The sequence below is a fragment of the Delphinus delphis genome, chromosome 4 (genome assembly GCF_949987515.2).
Source record: "Delphinus delphis chromosome 4, mDelDel1.2, whole genome shotgun sequence".
Classification (NCBI taxonomy): domain Eukaryota; kingdom Metazoa; phylum Chordata; class Mammalia; order Artiodactyla; family Delphinidae; genus Delphinus; species Delphinus delphis.
The window spans coordinates 122,390,644-122,412,010 of NC_082686.1; the positions used below are offsets into that span (position 1 = coordinate 122,390,644).

General features: G+C 39.3%; 1 protein-coding gene across 1 annotated transcript in view; it reads right to left on the minus strand.

Moving 5' to 3' along the window:
- The window catches only part of PLOD2 (procollagen-lysine,2-oxoglutarate 5-dioxygenase 2), a 107,372-nt gene that overhangs the window by 74,016 nt on the left and 11,989 nt on the right, over window positions 1-21,367 (minus strand). The gene's annotated exons all lie outside the window — the stretch shown is intronic.

A 21,367-nucleotide genomic window follows, 5' to 3' on the forward strand; every position in this document is an offset into this window, starting at 1 on the left:
GCCGGATGTCCAAGATCACAGCACCTGAAAGAAAACATTCTGGTGAAGGCTTTTTTCTTGGCTCATAGCCAGCACCTTCTCCCTGTGTCCTCACATGGTGGAAGGGGCCCGGGACTCTGTGGGGTCTCTTTTATAAGAACACTGATCCCATTCATGAAGGTTCTGCCCTCATGACCTAAGTGTCTCCTATAGGCTCCACTTCATCGTCTTCAGATGTTAGGATTTCAACATATGAATTTTAGGGAGACACAAACATTCAGACCATTATAGTTACCAATCTGTTGACTAAAAACTATGGCTATTTTATGAAACACTTTCATCCATGGGAACTGTTATAGTGGGCAAATAAGAATAAGCTTTGGTCTCTGGATATTTGCTTAAGTAGACCTTCTAATGAATATCCTTCTCACAAATGGGATCGAATATTTCATAGTATAAGCACCTTCATAATTTTATCATGGTGAAAGGGGATGGGGTATCTTCGGAACCTCTTTTATAAGAGCACTAACCCAATTCATGATGACTCTACCCTCATGACTTAAGGATATGCCAAAGACCCCACCTTCTAATATCATCACCTTTGTGGGTTAGGATTTCAATATATGAATTTTGGGCGGCCACAAACATTCAGGTCGTAGCAAATACAAAGTACAGTTAAAAGCACTCAGAATGAATGTTCTGTCTTGGAAAAGCAGCATTTCCTATCTTTACAAGTATTAAAATAAATAGCACAGGACCATTTTCCAGAATTTATGACTTGGAGAGCACAACTGATCCCTTCAAAAGTTATGAGACACATACCTTGAATGTAATTTTAATGTCAAAGGAAAAAGGACCTGCCCTCTTCACAGCCAGAGCTGACTCCAATCTGTTGAATTTCAAGGGTTCAAAGGTTGCAGCAGGACTTCCCTGGTGGTGCAGTCGTTAAGAATCCACCTGTCAATGGACGGGACACAGGTTCGAGCCCTGGTCCGGGAAGATCCCACATGCCGCGGAACAACTAAGCCTGTGCGCCACAACTACTGAGCCTGCGCTCTAGAACCCACGAGCCACAGCTGCTGAGCCTGCGTGTCACAACTACTGAAGCCCGCGCACCTAGAGCCCATGCTCCACAACAAGAGAAGCCACCACAATGAGAAGCCTGTGCACCGCAACGAAGAGTAACCCCCGCTCGCGGCAACTAAAGAAAGCCCCTATGCAGTGAAGACCCAATGCCGCCAAAAATAAATCAATTAATTTTTTTAAAAAAAGGTTGCAGCAACCTCCAAAATAGAAAGATGTACCAGTAATGAGAACCTCCTTTGAGTGGGATGATATAACCCATCTGCTGGCCAAATGCTTTAGCAGAGAGTATGACCCGCCTGCCAGAAATTTGGTCCCAAGGTTGTACGGTTTGTTCAAACAAATTATTGTGTTCGATTTACAATCTGATCTACTGCTCTTTATTCCATATTTTGCATAGGCACTGAAAGTATTTCCCAGACTCATCAGCAAAGGGCATCAATAATAAAGTTAATTACCAGAACAAAACAGCAGGGGCTGAGATCATATACTCTTGCTAATTCACCTACAAATGGAAAAAGAAAGGAAAAAAAAAAAAAAACCACAAAAAAACAGTTGTCCTAGGGCAGAGAACATCCTGAGATGCACTTGTGGTCCATGTGAGACAAAGCTGCAAGGGTGAGGTGCCTGAGCCAAGATGACCTTTATTTCTCGATAATGGGAAACAAAAAAATCTTTTTAAAGAAGTCTGCTTAACCTAAAGGAATGAAAATAAATCCATGTGGGATGCAAAATTAAAAGCAGACCTGACAAAGTGTGCAGGGGCTGAAAGGAAACAAATGAAAAGTCGTAACTGTAACTCATCATCTTCAAGTACACGGAAACATTTGCTTCTCCCACTCCACATTGCCATGAACACATTATACTTATATATATTTTAAGAGGCATTTTCCATTGTACCCAGGTAGCATAAAATGAGTACAATTAATCTGAGCAGCAGCCCATCCTCACCTGCTTGAGAGTTTTATGGCATCTTTGCTGGCAGTTCAGAATCCTCCCCCACAACTTGCTAGTTCCCCACAATGTCCAACAAGTTGAAGTTGCCATATAAAAGATTACTATAAAACCAAATCAGCACATTAGACATTTCAGGGACATAAAATTAAATGTAGACGATGTGACATCTACAACTATAAATACCTTCTCCTATGGAATTACTACAAGACTCCAAAAGAAAGCTTCATTATTCACTTTGTGTCATAAAATGTCATAAACTATCATCTTTATATGAGGAATGTCTTATTTTTTGGAGGATATCCCAGAAAATAAAAGAAATATTCTAGTATTCACTATGCCAAGTTAGAGATTAAAACAATATATTTGTATATACACATGACTGCTTTTTCCTTCTGCAGCCACTTTTTGTAATTTAATTTTTGGACTGGGTGATAAAGTGGGAAGTGATATTCTTTCCCAGCCCTTTCTCCCAGACATATAGCTGACTTTCCCTCAGGAGATACCAATGATTGTTCTTATGGATGCGTCAAGAGATGTCAATGCATACAATGTCAAACACTTTATAATCTATACCCCATTTTGCTTCTTTTTCCTTTTTTCAATTTATTTACACTTAAAAAAAAACCAGTTCACCAATTTCTTCAACCCCTCAACTCCCCAACTTTTGGCAATCATGAATCTGTTCTCTGTGTCCATGAACATATATATATATGTGTACATACATATGTGTGTGTATATATATGTATATATGTATGTGTGTATATATATATATATATAGTGTGTGTGTATAAATATATATATGTTTTAAGATTCCACATGTGAGAGCAAACAGTATTTGTCCTTCTCTAACTTATTTCATTTAGCACAATGCCCTCAAAGTCTATCCATGTTGTCACAAATGGGAGGATTTCATTCTTTTCTATGGCTGAGTAATAATATTTCATTGTATATATGTACCACAATTTCTTTATCTGTTCATCTATCAATGGAAACTTAGGCTGCTTCAATATCTTGGCTATGGTAAATACTGCTGTGATGAACATGACTGTGCACATAGCTTTTCGAATGAGTATTTTCATTTTCTTCATATAAATAAACAGAAGTGGAATTGCTGGATCATATGATAGTTCTATTTTTAACTTTTTGAAGAACTTCTATAATGTTTTCCATAGTGGCTGAACCAAATTTACATTCCCACCAACACTGCACAAGGGAACCTTTTCTCTTATTAGAGTCTTTATTTTAAAGTCTACATTGTCTGATTTAAGTATAGCTACTCCAGCTTTCTGTTGGTTTCCATTTACATGGAATATCTTTTTCTATCCCTTCACTTTCAGTCTGTGTGTTTCCTTACATCTAAATGAGCCTCTTGTAGGCAGCACATAGATGAGTCTTGGCCTTTTTTTTAATTCATTCAGGCACTTTATGTCTTTGGATTGGAGAATTTAATCCATTTAAAGTTAATTATTGATAGCCATGTGCTTATTGCCATTTTGTTAATTTTCTGGCTATTTTTGTAGTTAAATATTTTTTTGCATCTTTTAAAAAAAAGTTACATATCTTTGAGATATTTTCAAATGGAATCCAGCAGCACAGTATTCCATTACATGGATGAACCATAATTTAATTACCACCATGCTAGTGGCAGATATTAAATTATTTCCAATCTAATACTGTACTAAAAAAATTCTGCAATTGATAATGATGTACATAAGTAATTTTTTACATGTAAGATTGTATCTGTAGGATAAATTCAAAATAGAATTTCTGAGTCAAAAATTTCCTCCCATTCATTATCACCATTATCATTTGACTTTTTCTTTTTTTTTTTTTTTTCCGGTACGTGGGCCTCTCACTGTTGTGGCCTCTCCTGTTGTGGAGCACAGGCTTGGGACACGCAGGCTCAGCGGCCATGGCTCTCGGGCCTAGCCGCTTTGTAGCATGTGGGATCTTCCCAGACCGGGGCACGAACCCATGTCCCCTGCACTGGCAGGCGGACTCTCAACCACTGTGCCACCAGGGAAGCCCTTGACTTTGTTTTGACATATGATTTCTGCCAGGCAAAATTTATTTTCCTACAATATTGTTTTTATCAGCCATTAACTCTTACATTCCTAGGTTTGTGTCATACTTTAGAAAGTCTTTCCACATGTTATAATTATAAAATAACTCTTCCATATTTTCTTCCAGTTTTTTATATATTGTTTTCATATTTATTTCTTTTATCATGTGGCTGAAGTGGAATAAATGAAATGCTGAACCTGTTGAGGCTTTCTCTCATATTATTCCAAACAAGGAAGTCCTTGGGTTCCATTCTGAATTTTGTAGATAGATACATAGATAGGTAGGTAGATAGATAGATAGATAGATAGATTTCTTTTCTAGATAGCCCTCTCATTTTATTTTATTTTATTTCATTTCATTTCAGTCCGCTCAGCACGCGGGATCTTAGTTCCCCGACCAGGGATCAAACCCGTGCTCCCTGCAATGTTTTAAAGAGAAATAGTAATTATTTCAACTATGATTGCAAGGTGACCTATGATTTTTTAAAGACAGAAAAAAAAAACAAAAAAATGTCTCAAAATATACAAATGCTGAGAACACTAAAAGTAACAGGAACATAATACTGTCCCGTAATTTGTTTTTCTGTAAGTAAAACTGGCTTTATAACACTATTTTGATTGGATATGAAGTCCCACATAAAAGGTTCTCTACCTGCTCCCATCTGCCACACTGACAAAAACTCCCCTAAGATGGAATTATCTCTGACCCAATCAGCTCCCTGTTGTCTAAGTGCCTGATATTCCTCCCTTCTTATATTTCTTCTTTCAGTTTTGAATAGTGACTTTCTTGAATTCTGAACCAGGTCATATGTTGAAAGAATACATGGGTGATTCTCACTGACAAGTCATTGTTGAACAAGTCTGTGGCTGACCAACCTCAGGATCTTGAGATAACCAACCTCCCAGAATGGCCTCAGTCACATCAGTCATGGTTCATCAGAACCCCTGCACCACAATTCCAGATCTAGGTTGATTCCATAGGGTGGGGATGGTGTGGTGTGTGGGTTAGCATGCACCTCAACATGGGGCTCAGAACTCTTGAAGGACAGCAGCAGAAGAAATCTACCCAATTGACCTTTCACCCTATCTCATGCAAGACAATATAAAGCCCTGAACATGTTCACTTTTCTAAGTTCAGTGCCCATTATAATGTGTATGATAGGTCAGTTTTAACAGGAAGCCGAAGATCCTTCTGAACATGTGTTTATATTCTCCCGGTGCCTGAAGTACAGTTTAATTCAAGTTTGAAATTGGGGGAAAAAAATTCAAAAAGATTGGTATCATATAGCAAACACAATTAATTATATGATTAAAATAAGTCCTTATAAAGAGCCAGTCATTTTAAGTGTTTGATTTCAATCCATTATCATTCAGGCAATAAAGAGATAGAAAGATGTATACTGGGACATTACCTGTGTTCAAGTAAAATATTTAATTTGATATGTAACATATAGTTGGCACTTACTTGTTGACTTTAATGGTTTCTGTGATAACCGCCCCACCCCCACCCCAGGCCTCTAAACACCCACCCCCCGAGGCCATTTAACCTCCATCCCAGCATTCATACCAACCTCTTCTCAGTCCTCAGGTGCTTCCATGCCAAGCTCTTCTGCAGAGACAGGTTCCTTTCCTTAATAACTGGGTTGTCTGTCCTTCACTTTTCCCATCAGTGATCAGATACCTATCATGACATATTATTTCAATAGACGACTAGAATCTGGTTTTGTACCTTCTTCCTCAATTTTAGCTCCTGTCAAAATATTCCGGTCTCAGAGCCGGCACCCCAAACGCTTACCAGGAAAGGCCATACGTGCTGCCTCAGACTCTGCATGGCTCACCATTCTCAAGATTTGCCCAGTGCTAATGCTCACAACCTCCAAGATCTCTGCTAACCTGCTACTGTCCAAAACTTACTCCACAAGAAGAAAATCTGAATCATGGACATAAGCATTCACTAACAGAGTTCCATTCCCCTGATTGTCCTTTATCCTGTAGACATGTTTCCTAGTTTCTTTTTCAGAGAAAAGTTTTTGTTTACTTCATTCTTGGAACATTCTACCTCTGGCCCTCCTACACCCATTTTAGTTTCCTCCCATCTCTGGGGATTGCTGAACTTTGAAGATTCAACTGGTTCCTTAATTCAGACACTCCCAATCTGGTCCATCATGCTGATGTCCTTGTCCAGCAGCTCTCAAACATCAGCTTGCATCAGAAATACACAAAGCCTTATTAAAACATGCATTTCTGGACCACACCCCCAGAATTTTTGATTTGTTGTGTCTTAGGAGAGGTTCAGAAATAATTTCTGTGCACCAGGCATCAACACCAGGAGATGCTGATAAGGCTGAACAAGGATCACATTCTAAGAACTACATCCTAGGTAGGCCAGTGAACATACACACTTCGGTATCTCTAATTCTAGATAACAGCCCAATGAATAGGTTAAACAATGAAGAAAGAAATCAAAAGTAGTTGGGGGGAGGGTAGTGCCATAGAAGAAAAAAAATTTAGGGGGCCTCAAAGATGGGGTAAGACTTAGCTAGTCAGAAATGAGGAGGAAATAATAGTGTTTTCAGTATCCAGAACGACAGGAAATGGTTAATCGCAAATCATAATTTAGGAGTGAGAGAGACCAGCTGGCAGCCGAGATGTGGCAGACCATGGAGGCCAAGGCCAAGGCCACCGAGCTCTGTAAGGGACAGGAATGCCACAGAAGGGTTTGAGCAGAGAATTATCATTGTTAAGGTGCCATAATTTCATTCACTCCTTCAAAAAATATTTATTGTAGGCCTACTATATGCCAGACACTGTTCGAGAGTTTGGGGATTCCAGAGTGGACACAAGAGATAAAAAATCATGGAGTTTACATTCTAATGCAGGGGGACAAAAACCAAAACAAAAAATAACTTCATCTAACTTACACGGCTAAAGAGAAAGGAGGAAGGGGCATAGGGAGTCTTGAATTGTTTGGCATTTGGGACAGCATAATCAAGTTTCACGGACAGGGTGATGTGAAGTGAAGGAAGTGAGTTAGCTCTGCAGGTATCTGAGGGGATGCTTTCCCGTAAGTGGAAAGAACAAATACAAAGAATCTGAATGAGCCAGTTTCAGGACTCATACGTGCTTGGGGGAGAGAGGGGAGTACACTACAGGCACCAGAATACAGAGGAGGCTAAGCAAGGGAGAAAATGAGATGCATCCAGAAATCAGAGTGACTAGATTGTGCAGGGCCTAGGAGGTCATTGCAAAGATTTTGGCTTCTTCTCCGAATGCAATGGGAAGCTCTTAGAGGATTTTGAGTCAAAGGATGCCATACTAGTTGTTCAAATACTAATACTATTACTATTACAACTACCACTGTTGCTGCTGCTGATGCTAATACTAATAATAGTGTCTACCATGTAGTTACTATTAACTCTTTTAATCCATACACTACAGCTATTCCAATTTTATATTTAAATATGTTGCCCAAGATTAAACACACCATAAATGTCAGGACCTAGATAAGAACCCAGACAGCCTGGCTCCAAAGTCTGTGCCCATAACTGCAATACAGTACTGCATTCCAAAATCTGACTAAAGTTTAAATCTGACAAAATCTGAATAAAGTTTATTCATTCTGGTTGCTATGCCTGAAAGAGGTCAAGGGTAAAATTAGGAAGCCTGACTGGGAGGAAATTTACAACAATAGTCTAGGCCATGGCACTTCCCTGGTGGCACAGCGGTTGAGACTTGGCACATCCAATGCAAGGGGGCCAGGTTCCATCCCTGCTCGTGGAGCTGGATCCCGCATGCCTGCCGCAACTGAGAGTTCACCTGCCACAACTAAGAAGCCCGCATGCCACAACTAAGAAGCCCACATGCCGCAAATAAGGAGCCCACTTGCTACAACTGGGACCCGGCGCAACCAAATAAATAATCTAGGCCACGGGGACATGCACCAAGGAGTAGCAGGAAAGAAGGTAAAAAGTGATCCGTCTGGATATGTTTTGATAGATTAAACAAGACTGACTGACATTAAATGTGGGATGTGAAAGAAAGATGTGAAGGACTCCAGATTTATTTAAGAAGACTAACCTTAAAAGATTAGTCTGCTGCATGGGTAAAATGGTAAGAAAATGTTTAAATCAAAGGCGGTTACTGTGACCTTCAAGATGATAAAAAAGCTAAATGCCACACTCCCTGTCCCGAAGGAGATACAGTCCTTATAACTCCTCTTTTGTTACTTGTTTGCTCCTGGAGCAGTTATGGACCCCAACTATTGAAAACCTAAACATAAAATAAGTAGTTTATTTTAATACATAAAATAGGATCATGGCTGAGCTCACCCTAAAATGTAAAGCTTTTCTGTACTTCATAATAGTTATTTAGATTTTCACTAGTTTTAGGCAGAAATGCAGAGGTTTTCTCTTTTTTTAAAATCTATTTTTGTAGAATAAGCAAGGCGTGCTTGCACATTCCTGTATAAATGCCATCACTTTAAGTCATTAGTAAGAAGTGTCAGATTCGATTAGAACATGTACGTAGGGGATTAGAACATGTACGTAGAAAAGCAACTGGGGAAAGAAATAGCTGCTGGCAAAGAGCACTGTTAGAGGAAGGTCACTGTGAAAACGTTGATCCCTCCCTCTCTCTTTCCCCATCTCCTGAACAATCATAGTCAATTAATACCTCACCCACTGGTTCCTCAAAAAGAAGAACAAAAACACAGCAAGTCATGAAGTAGTCATAAACAACATACATATTTAAAGCAGATGTTTATAAAATAGCTGCCTTTTGAATGCAATCTAATCTCAGCAGTATAAATCCAACTGGGGGGAGATGCTCCTGTATACTGGGTCAGGGTGTATCTGAATGAGTCAGCAGCTCAATCAGGGACCCTGTGTATCAGGGACGAAGATCCCCTAGTTGGAAAGCTTGGCCAGTGTCACATGGGGCCAGTTGCTGCAAAGACTCCTCAAAAGTCCAAGCTCTCAAGAAACCTCTAAACACCAGAATCAAAGACATTCCCACTGCTGAAGGGGTCCTAGCATGACTCATCAGAGAGCTGCTCTGATGAACAGGGATAAGCATTCAGTACTTCTTAGCATAGGGGTACCTCTCCAACATTCCTCACTCCCTCTTAATTCCAAAATTTCTCAAAGTAGAAGAAGACTCACAATAATGTCATTAACTGGTATACTGTTAAATATTCATATGCCTCAAAGAGTCTTGATTAAATGACACTGTGTATTTTTTCAGAAATAAACAACATAGCTTAAAACCAGAATAGAGAAGACTTCTCAAATTCACAAATTACTCTCTGTTAGCATTTTTAGTCATTGAGAATTCCACTTATTTAAGCTGTGAAGTCTCTATCTTTTTTTCTTTTTTAACATCTTTATTAGAGTATAATTACAATGGTGTGTTAGTTTCTGCTGTATAACAAAGTGAGTCAGCTATACGTATACATATATCCCCATATCCCCTCCCTCTTGCATCTCCCTCCCACCCTCCCTATCCCACCCCTCTAGGTGGTCACAAAGCACTGAGCTGATCTCCCTGTGCTATGCAGCTGCTTCCCACTAGCTATTTTACATTTGGTAGTGTATATATGTCCATGCCACTCTCTCACTTCATCCCAGCTTACCCTTCCCCCTCCCTGTGTCCTCAAGTCCATTCTCTATGTCTGAGTCTGTCTTTATTCGTGTCCTGACCCTAGGTTCTTCAGAATCAATTTTTTTTATTCCATATATATATGTGTTAGCATACGGTATTTGTTTTTCTCTTTCTGACTTACTTCACTCTGTATGACAGACTGTAGGTCCATCCACCTCACTACAAATAACTCAATTTCGTTTCTTTTTATGGCTGAGTAATATTCCATTGTATATACATACCACATCTTTTTTATCCATTCATCTATCAATGGACGCTTAGGTTGCTTCCATGTCCTGGCTATGGTAAATAGTGCTGCAATGAACATTGTGGTACATGACTCTTTTTGAGTTATGGTTTTCTCAGGGTATATGCCCAGTAGTCTAATCTTTCTCTAAATACTTTTTAATAGAAATCATCGTATAAAATACTATAATTAAGCAAAGAATTCCAAACAAATATAACCTCTTCCTGATGCTTCATGTTCATTTCTTACTGCACTTTCCAGTGATACAGTAATTCCCCAAAATGCATCTCATTCTCCACAGCCATTTATCCCCATAATAAGGGGGCTCAGACATTATTTTTCACCTGCTGTTTCAGATCTTTAATTTCTTGGTCTCCATTTTGATGTCTGAGTGTCAGAATGCCTGCTTCCACCAGTAACACAGCACGTTTCTCCAGTTACCTCCCCCTTATAATTTTTATACTATATTATGTACACAGAGGTAGAAAATTCATTTGTTCATACTGTATATTAAATAAATTAAAGATGGCTTTCCCATCTTTAATTATAAGTAATATAAAGAAACAGCTGGAGGTTTAGATTAATCATGGCCAGAAAAAGAAAAGTACAAACTATATTAAAATTAAAATTGCTGTATTTTATAAGTGTCCACCAATAATAAAATGATCACTACCACACGAAGTCTTCAAAGATTTATCTTGCAGCCTGCTTAAACTATATATACTCCCCAGATGCAGTTTACAGAATAAGTTCTAACACTAAGGGGCTTCTACTTTATATTGAAAGAAAAGTCAGGCTGCCCTAAAACATTCTCAAGCTGAAGTAGTGAAAAATATCTCAGGCTTCCATGGTATTTGCTGAAAATTTGTGTTGCTTTGCTATTTATTCGAGTGGTACGGAAAAAATTCAAAACTCCTTCAGGGGAAGAAAATACACACACAAACATGCACCCGCCCTACCTACAAATTCATCTGCCAAAATAAAACAAGTAGTATTTGACGAGAAGAGAACCCTCTAGACAAAAACTCCATACTCTTCATGCTTTAGAAGATGTAATTTTGGACCCTGCATGTGTAATACAGTCACCTAAAGAGCCCAGAACTCATCTCAGACCAATTCATCATTCATAATCTCTGGGTTCTTCTTATTTCCCCTTTCAGAGAGGGAGAGCACCGTGGTCAGAGAGAAACTCTTGCACATCCAAGGAGCACCACAGAGGCAGGGGGAGCTGGAAATTTCAGCCTGTGGTAGGAAAAAGGAGCCCCCAGCCTCAGAAGAAGTTTATATTCCCGAACTACAGATCTAAGCCTTGACTCCACTCTACCTCTGAGCTCTGCAAATAATCCTCAACAACTTCTACCTTCATTCTTTCAACAACTAGTTACTAACCATTCTCTGTGAACCACTCACTGTACTAAATGTTAGAGATACGATCGTAAAAAAAAAGCATACACTAAAATTGAGGATAATCTAAACTTCAGGAGCAGATGTATCCCCAACTCCTAGTTGACGCGTAGCAGGCACTCAATAAATAGCTTTGGAAGAATCAATCGCTGTCTTCGTGGATCTTACAATATAGTGGGGGGTAGGGCTGGGGTGGCAGATAGTAAGTAAATAACTGCATAAATAAGTACAAGTGGAAATTGTGGTAAATGTTAAAAATGAATTCAAACAGGAATGAGGTGAGAGATTTTAACAGAGGAAGTTGTTTTAAATTGGAAGGTTAGGGAAGAACTCTGAGGAACTAGATTAAAGCTGAGACCTGAAGGAAAGATGACTCCAGGTGAAGAAATGTGCTATTTGAATATGAGGGTGGAATTCAATATTATCCAGCAATATCGACATTTCAGAGGCCCCCTCTTTGTCATCTATTCTGGGTTCTCTTACTACTGCCCCTAGAGAGTTACAGGATTGGTAACAATGTCCCTTACTGTGTCACTGACCAAATGTTCCTGTCAGAAAAGCAATTACCGAGTTACGATGTAACACCATTCCTTCCCTACTTTTCAAAAAGAGGAAGAAAATATTTATTCCTTTGAAAGTAACTGTAAATTAACCACAACTGAAGCTACCATCTACTGTTATTTAACGTTCTTCATTAAAAGAAACCATTTTTTTCTAAACAGATTTTTGTCACCTAAACCAATATGTGTACAGTGTTTTCTTTTTCCACTAAGTAGACAATTATATAATCCAACAAGTTTCCGTGTTTGATTCAATTAGCCAAAAGGTTTAGTGCCAAATTCACTGTGCAGCTGTACCAAACCACCCTCCTGATGCTTCCCTCTACTATTTTTTTCCTCCCTTTTTTGTTTCCTTTTTTTATTTTTTTTTAACATCTTTAATGGAGTACAATTGCTTCACAATACTGTGTTAGTTTCTGTTGTACAACAAAGTGAATCAGCTCTATGTATACATATATCGCCACATCCTCTCCCTCTTGAGCCTCCCTCCCACCCTCCCTACCCCACCCCTCTAGATGGTCACAAACCACCAAGCTGATCTCCCTGTGCTATGCGGCTGCTTCCCACTAGCTATGTATTTTACGTTTAGTAGTGTATATATGTCCATGCCACTCTCTCACTTTGTCACAGCTTACCCTTCCCCCTCCCCGTGTCCTCAAGTCCATTCTCTAGTAGGTCTGTGTCTTTATTCCCAGCTTATCCCTAGGTTCTTCATGACCTTTTTTTTTTTTCTTAGATTCCATATATATGTGTTAGCATACAGTATTTGTTTTTCTCTTTCTGACTTACTTCACTCTGTATGACAGACTCTAGGTCCATCCACCTCACTATAAATAACTCAGTTTCGTTTCTTTTCATGGCTGAGTAATACTCCATTGTATATACGTACCACATCTTCTTTACCCATTCATTTGACCCACCTCCTAGAGAAATGTAAATAAAAACAAAAATAAACAAATGGGACCTAATGAAACTTAAAAGCTTTTGCATAGCAAAGGAAACCATGAACAAGACCAAAAGACAACCCTCAGAATGGGAGAAAATATTTGCAAATGAAGCAACTGACAAAGGACTAATCTCCAAAATTTACAAGCAGCTCATGCAGCTCAATAACAAAAAAACAAACAACCCAATCCAAAAATGGGCAGAAGACCTAAAGAGACATTTCTCCAAAGATATACAGATTGCCAACAAACACATGAAAGAATGCTCAACATCACTAATCATTAGAGAAATGCAAATCAAAACTACAATGAGTTATCATCTCACACCGGTCAGAATGGCCATCATTAAAAAATCTAGAAACAATAAATGCTGGAGAGGGTATGGAGAAAAGGGAACACTCTTGCACTGTTGGTGGGAATGCAAATTGATACAGCCACTATGGAGAACAGTATGGAGGTTCCTTAAAAAACTACAAATAGAACTACCATACGACCCAGCAATCCCAGTACTGGGCATATACCCTGAGAAAACCATAATTCAAAAAGAGTCATGTACCACGATGTTCACTGCAGCTCTATGTACAATAGCCAGGACGTGGAAGCAACCTAAGTATCCTCCCTTTGCCTATTCATTTTCAGTCTCTTTTTCCTGTGTTTCTTCCTCCATCTGCTTCTGAAAACTAAGAGTGGCACATATCAGAATCTCTAGGGACCATTTTTCCAAGTACAGGGTAGCTGCATTTTTATGCAAAGTATAATCAGTGAAAAGCCAACAAAACCCAAACCTCTCATCTCACAAGATTAATTTTCCCACCGAACTAAAAGGACAGCAGAGGGAGAGGGGAGGACTTTCCAGTCACATATATCTCCCAGTGCTTGTCTTTAAACATAATTTAAGCATAAAAAAATAACAACAAACACTAAATTCACAATAAAGCTTTTTGGTTAATAGACTGCATCAAAGTATAAGAGAAGGCCATGGTCAACACATTCTGCTCTCCTGCCAAATCAAATGCACCGATGCCTTGGTACAAACCACAGCTTACTCGGGGGTGCACTGCAGCAGTATTAAGCCTATAGTCATGAAGCTACATTCCCCCCACACTATTTGTTCCCATCTTACCTGCTTTGGTTACATGACAATTCCTGTAAACTTAAAATTCTGCTTCAAGCTGCTCTGTAATTTTTCAGCACTTGACCGTTTTGCAGAGTGCTGGTTTCCAAACTCACAGCTCAGTGAATCACAGCAGCTGTTTTGGCCTTCTTCCTAGAGCTTAACATTCGGACTCTTCCCTTGCAAAGTCTCTGTTGTGGTGGCCTGTTTCTCAGCACTCACACTCTACTGAATAAACACCTCGGTACCAACAGCAGAGGCACAAAAAAGACTATAAATTTAATAACGGTGATTATTAAGATAACTCTAAAATAGTCACCAAAATCCTTCACAAGGAAGTTTTAATCCAAGAGGGAGACTATAAAGCATGGCTGGTAGAGTTATTCCTAATTGATGCAGGCTTCAGCAAATTTAAACTTTTTTTTTTTCTTTTTGGCCGTGCCGCGCAGCTTGCAGGGATCTTAGCTCCCCGACCAGGGATCGAACCCATGCCCCCTGCAGTGGAAGTGAGTAGTCTTAACCACTGGACTACCAAGGAATTCCCAAATTTAAACTTTTAACATGTAAAGTGTTAACTCCTCTGTTCCTCTCACATTCCCCATCCAATCAATCAATCTGCAAGTTCTACCAGCGGGAGAGAATCCAGCCTCACATACCCATCTTTTCTGTGACCAGCCTCTGGGACTGGGCACCATCATCTCCTCCCTGGACAATGAAATGGCCTCCTAAGGGATCTCCCCTCATTCACCCATGCCCACTTCAATCTTCTCTACATGGCCACCAACCAAGACAACACATCTACAATTCTGTCCCTTGAGGGCCGCAGTGTACAGCTGTGCAGTTGCACTGCACCCAGCCACCCAACAGAGAAGTCAAAGTGGAGATGGGGCTGAAATCCAGCCCCACTCCATTCACAGGTGGTAACTTATTCTAATTCACACAGATCTTGTGTCTTTTTGACTCAAAATAGTTCAACAGTTTCCTTCTTGTTCTCCATAAAATCCAAACTCCGCACCATAGTCCCCAAGTCCCTAAGCAATCTGGTCCTATCATTCTGATCTCCTCTTGGAGCACCAGCCCCTTCCTGTCGCACTGCAGGCACGTGGGAAAATGTGCTGTTCCAGGAACACATCAAGCACATTCTACACTCAAGGCATTTGCCCTTGTGATCCCTGCTGCCTGTAAGTCTCGCTCTTCTCCTAGCAAAATCCCCTCCCATCAGGTCCGTGCTCAAATGTAACCAGTATGAAAAGTCTTCCCTGAAAGCAGTACCTAAAATGGCATTTCTGACCTCAGCATTCTTGCCTCTAATCTCATTTTACTTTTCTTCTTAGTACTTGAATCCACTAGATACATCTATTTATTGTCCCTTCTCGTTCCACTAAGATGTACACTCCGTTGGTATGAATACGCGGCTCATAGAAGAAATAGCAGTGACTAAAATAATGAATGAAAGTTTCTAGTTTGGCAAGGAAAGAAATAAGTCACCATAAATTTAAGAAATTTAAAAAGGAGAATAAAGAGAAGCAAAACTTATTTTTCCGTAAAAATTAGAAGAGATTCTTTAAAAACTAATGCCGCTGAGAATTTCATACTGCAGACCATCTGGTACCCTGTTAGGGGAGATGCCAATCCGTACAACTTTCTGGAAAGTGACTCAAGGATGTGGAACAAGAGATATAAGAGTTCATATCCTTTGATTTCAGTGTCTTGTTTCTTGGACCTATCCTGTAAAAACAGAAACCAAAACTCATTTTTGAGAACATCCCTACAATATTACTTCTGTTAGCACAAAATTGCAAACTATATATCCAATACTGTTACATATTGAATATTGTTATGTACCTAATAACAGGATAGTGGCTCTAAAAACTATGGTATAATCTCATGACAGTTACCAAAATGTTACTTAAAATTCATGACTTGAAGATTATTCAAAGCCATGGGAAAATACTTAGAATATAGTGTTTTGTGAATAACATAGAATAAAAAATTAGCTCTTTATGTTTGTCAATATGTGTATGTATCCTGATTTTATAAAGAAAATATATGAGGACATATGAACAGGAAAAAAATACTATCACAATATTTTACATTGTTTACTAATGATAGTGAGATCAAGAACAAATTTAATCTCCTTAAGTGTCTTTATTTTCAGTTATAAGCACTTATTTTCATTGTAACCAAAAATGCAAATTTTTAAGTGAAGTTATACCATTTTCATGAAGTTTGTTATATCCTAGTTCTTAGGGATTCCTACTGGTGTTTCACCATTTCTTACAAAAGATCTGTCATTTCTTACTAAAGCTTTCAGAATGATTTATAGATAAAAACATTATGAGAGAAGGTTAAACTGACTGCATACTGGGCACATGTTACAGTATTGGGCACATGTCATCAAAATAAATCCAGATTCGCCAAAGGTTTATTTTTATCTTCATCAAAACAAAAGTGAAAATTTTGGAGGTGTTTCATTTAAACACACACACACACAAAACCAAAAGCTAAAATTCCCATGGCAGCATATTAAACCTATATAGGTAATTATTAACCAAATCCATCCATTTCCAAACTAGTTCTGTCTGCTTATTCATTTTAACATTGAGGTGCATGTATTTATCACCTGGAATTATCACAAACAATAAGCAAAACAAATGTAATTTAAAAATAAATAAATGTGTAGTTGGGAAGAACCTAGAAAAGTCAAATAAAATGAAACACATTTGCATGTCCCAACTCGAAGAAATTTTAAGGAAAACCAACATTCAAAGTCTAATGCAAGACAATCTTCTGTAGATTTGCTCAGCAGAAGTTTCAGCCACAAGCTTATTTATAGTTTCTGCTATGAGCAGAGAAACTACAAAGGTAAAAGAAGTGTTACCTGAAAACCAAGCTTTCAAATAAAAATCACTAAAAATAAATGTATAATTATGAAGTGTAGTTATGGTGATCCACAAAGGTTTTGAGTTTTGTTTTGTTTTGTACTTTTGCTTCCATGAATACTTAAGAAGTGGAGTCAAATAAAATCCTTCCTTCCTAAATGAGCCAGAATTTTTCCATTATCTCTTGACCTTCTCAAATTCCAGAAGCCTTGGGTAAGCCCCAGTCATTTCATCTCAGAAAAGTCGCTTTAGCCAGCTAAGTACTTACTGAAATTAATAGGGTGTTGTATAAGATGAAAGGACTAGAAAATAAAATTTTAAAATAGCTGAAAAAAAAAAGAAAAAAAATAGCTGAAAGTCAAACAAACACTACAAAATGGTAATTAGAGATAAGCTGCACTACATACTGGAGGGCAAGGCGAGGTAAATTCCTCTATTTTATGGTTTTATTTCATTTTTCCATGACTGTCTTCAGTAATTGTTGAAATTTGGGCAAGTATTCAATAATCTTTAAACTTTATAACAGAGTCCATGTTAACATTCAGAGCACGTGTTTCACGTAATGCTGAGCCCATACTTGCATTCCTACTGTCAAAAAGACTTATAAATGTCCAAAATTATTGAATGATTTATCAAGCTGCAAGGAGAACAATTACTGAAGAAAGTCATGGGAAAAATAAATATTAAAGCTACATTTCCCCAACTCCTTTGGAGCTAAGCTTCTCGATGAAAATCATGCCCCTCCTTTTCAGATGCATTCCTATGAAATTTGGAAGACAGGTGGTCTTCCCACACTGCTGGCCGATTCCATTGGTAAATACGGTCAGGAAGGCACCTCAGTGTTCCAGTCTTCCACTTTGTGGAGGGAGGGATGGAGGGCAGGAGGGAGACACACAGACAGATATGCAGCAGAGGCAGTGGTTGAATTCTGCTTTCTAGAGTCCAGTCACCAGCTTCCGGTGCAGAAGAAGTCAATGGAGAAAGCTTCCTGATCCCGGAATTACATTTACAGCATCATATACTCGTGTGGCTGTAGTTCTAATGGAGGCCTCCTGATTCCCCCCAGTTGGGACTGAGGTCGTAACCTCCGAGCCTGGTTAGCTCTCTCCGCTGTTCTAGGAATCAATGCTGGAGGCTCAGCCTAAAGCCTCCTCTTCCAGCCTTTCCAACAATTTCATAAACCCATAATTACTTTTGTTAAATAATCCCCTTCTGCTCAAGATATCTAGAATGGTCTCTCTTTCCTGAATGGAATGGAGAAACACGGGTGCCCACTCACCTTGTTAGTTGTGACTGGGGTGACATGGGTTATCTGACTACCCCTCTGTAGGGCCTACAGGCAAAGAAAGGTCTGAGGCACGGCAAATCACAGACTTGGTACCAACAGTAAGAGATACTGTCTCTGTCCTATTGCGGTTTAAAATCCAGCAGAGAATATGAAGTTAATTCACATGAAAAGTCTGAAAATAACATACTAAATCCCTAATTAAGTAACAGATTATAAGCTAGCAAATAATGTTGCAGGAGTCCAGCATGGAGGGGAAAAACAAAGAACTAGGAGATACCTTGCATATACCATGTAATACCTCCAGATGCAGTTTCTTGGTTTGGAGAAGCAGAAACAGTATTGAGGGAAAGATCATCTTTAAGAAAGTTTAAAGATCATCTTTAAGAAAGTTTCCAGTTCTAATAAGATGATTTTTAGAGAATAATGTGGAAAAGTGTCATAAAAAAAACAGTTTCATGAACGGGCAAAACAGAGGACTTAAAAATGTTAAGTAGGGGGGACCTCCCCGGTGGTCCAGTGGTTAAGACTTCATGCTTCCACTGTAGGGAGCATGGGCTCGATCCCTGGTTGGGGAACTAAGATCCTGCATGCCACGCGGCGAGACCAAAAAATTAAATTTTTTTTAAAAAAAATGTTAAGTAGGATTTTGACAGTGAGAAGAAACTGGAAAAACAGATACTACTAAAAAAAAGATAAAATTGTGGTATCTTGGCTGGATAAGGAGTCCAGTATGCATTATCAAGTGAAAATTGGGAAACAGTGATAAATACATTTGAAAATAGGGAAGGCACAGAAAGTTTCTAAACAGGGCAGTGAAATTGGAAATGTGCCATCAGACAAGAGCAGAGTTTCTCAATCTTAGCTCTACTGACGTTTGGGACCAAATAATTCTTGTGCTGTGCATTGTCAGATGTTTTAGCAGCATCCCTGGTCTCTACCCATAGAATGCCAGGAGCACCCACCACTCACGACAATCAAAAAGGTCTCCAGATGTTACCAAACATGCCATGGAGGGCAAAAAACCACTCCCAGTTAAAAGCCACTAGACTCGAGAAACATTAGTATGGAAAGATGAGGCAAGATAATTTAACAATTTAAGAAGCAAGTATAACTGTCTTATTCTGTGATGTGTGCCCAGACCAGGAGTTGTAACACACAATAAACAGTGAAGAGGTGGGGCGGTGCGGGGAGAGTATGGCGAACAGGAGTACACAAGTACCACCTACAGGGGGAACACCACTCAGCAACAGCCAGCTGTGGCTGCCACGTGGGAGGGCAAATCCAGGGTCTCCAGGCCTCCTCCCCACCCCACCCCACCCCAAGAGAAATAAATTCCAGACTCTTCAGTAAATTTTCCTAATGTTAAAAACACAGGGGCTTTCCCTGGTGGCGCAGTGGTTGAGAGCCCGCCTGCCGATGCAGGGGACACGGGTTCGTGCCCTGGTCCGGGAAGATCACACACGCCGCGGAGCGGCGGGCCTGTGAGCCATGGCCGCTGAGCCTGCGTGTCCGGAGCCTGTGCTCCACAACGGGAGAGGCCACAGCGGTGAGAGGCCCGCGTACTGCAAAAAAAAAAAAAAAAAACAACACAGGACTTAGTTCAAGTTTTCTGAAAAACAATAAGCAGGCTGAATTTGACCCTCAAGCTGCCAGAGATCAGTAGCGTAGACTACGGTGATGACAGCTTGAAGGGGTGTTTAGGAGAAACTGATGGATCTTGATCAAATAAACTAACTGTTAAAAGTCAGTTTTGAGAACAGGGGGCAAAAGTGAACTTGAATAAGTATTAGATGATATGAAGGAATTACTATTGAGTGTGATAACAGTCTTAAGACTATGTTTAAAAAAAGACAGGCCTTATCTGTTTGTGGTATGTAATCATATATATATATATATATATGCTTTCCACTATAGATGAAACAAAAAACGGAGAGAGAGAAAAAATAATGGGTAAAACTCAACATATCTGAATATTAAGAGTAAATAAGAGGAATGAGGAAAAGTGACTTCAAAATTTTGAATTCGAATAAGCAATCAAAGAGCATCACCGAAGAGCCTGCACTACTAAACTTATTATTTCCTTTGGGTTCCCCTGGAAAAAGTTGTCTTTATATCTTAACTTGTGAAAACTTATTTTCTAGAATTCATTGACAGCCCACACTTTCCTCTCCATTATCAATCAGAACACAAGAATTAACTCCATACCTTATATGCTCCACTTTAGAATAATGCTAACTGGAATTCTACTCTTTAAAATTATACTCTAACTAAATGACAAATTTAGTTAGTAGCACTTATTGAGCAATTTCCGTTTGCAGACTCTGTGCTAAGCCTTTTACTGGCATTATCATATTTAACCCTCAAGTCAAACCCAGGAGGCAATTACTGTTATAAAGAAACTATGATTCAAAGAGGTTAACTAACTTGTTCCCAGGACAATCAGCAAATAAGTGGCAGAGATGGGATTTAAATGCAGGCTGTCTGATTCCATAATCCCATCTCCTTAGCATTATCCTATACTGTCTTCCACGGGGCATCTTTCATAATTAGCACACAAGCAGTTTATGAACATCTGGCCTTAAAATAAATCATGTATCACAGTAAGACAGGCAAGCTCATACAATACATACCTTTAATTCGCACTTAGAGGGGTCTAGCCCCCTTCCTGTATGGTGAACCCTCTCTGGCTATATCTAGAAAGCAAGCATCCCCTTCTGTACTGCCTTTGCAGTTGCCCTAATGTGTCAAGAGCAAAGTAGCATCTTGCTCAAATTCTTAATAATGTATTCAGGATGAAAGCAGGAACAATACAGCTTTCCAGATAATTCAAAGCACAACGGACTTGCACCTTAATTTATCAGAAACACCAAGAAATGTGACGTGACCTCTTCCACCATGGAACACATCCATGGTTGGCATCATAGAGTCACAGTGTCTAGGTTTCTGAACCTCTGCTGATTACCACAGCAACCGGCTAATTCCCCATAACCAAACGAAAAGCAAATCCAGTACTGCATACTGTCTCAGCGTGCATGTCCCACCAGTATCCATGCACCCGGGCCTGCAGCCTGGGAGTCACTGCATGGCAAGAATGGCTGGGACGTACAGTTTATTATGGTTAAAACAAAATGCTACACTATCAGTTAGCACAAACCAGGGAAAGAAATTCCTCATGTGAAACTATTCAAACCAAATTTCTGCTTAGGGAG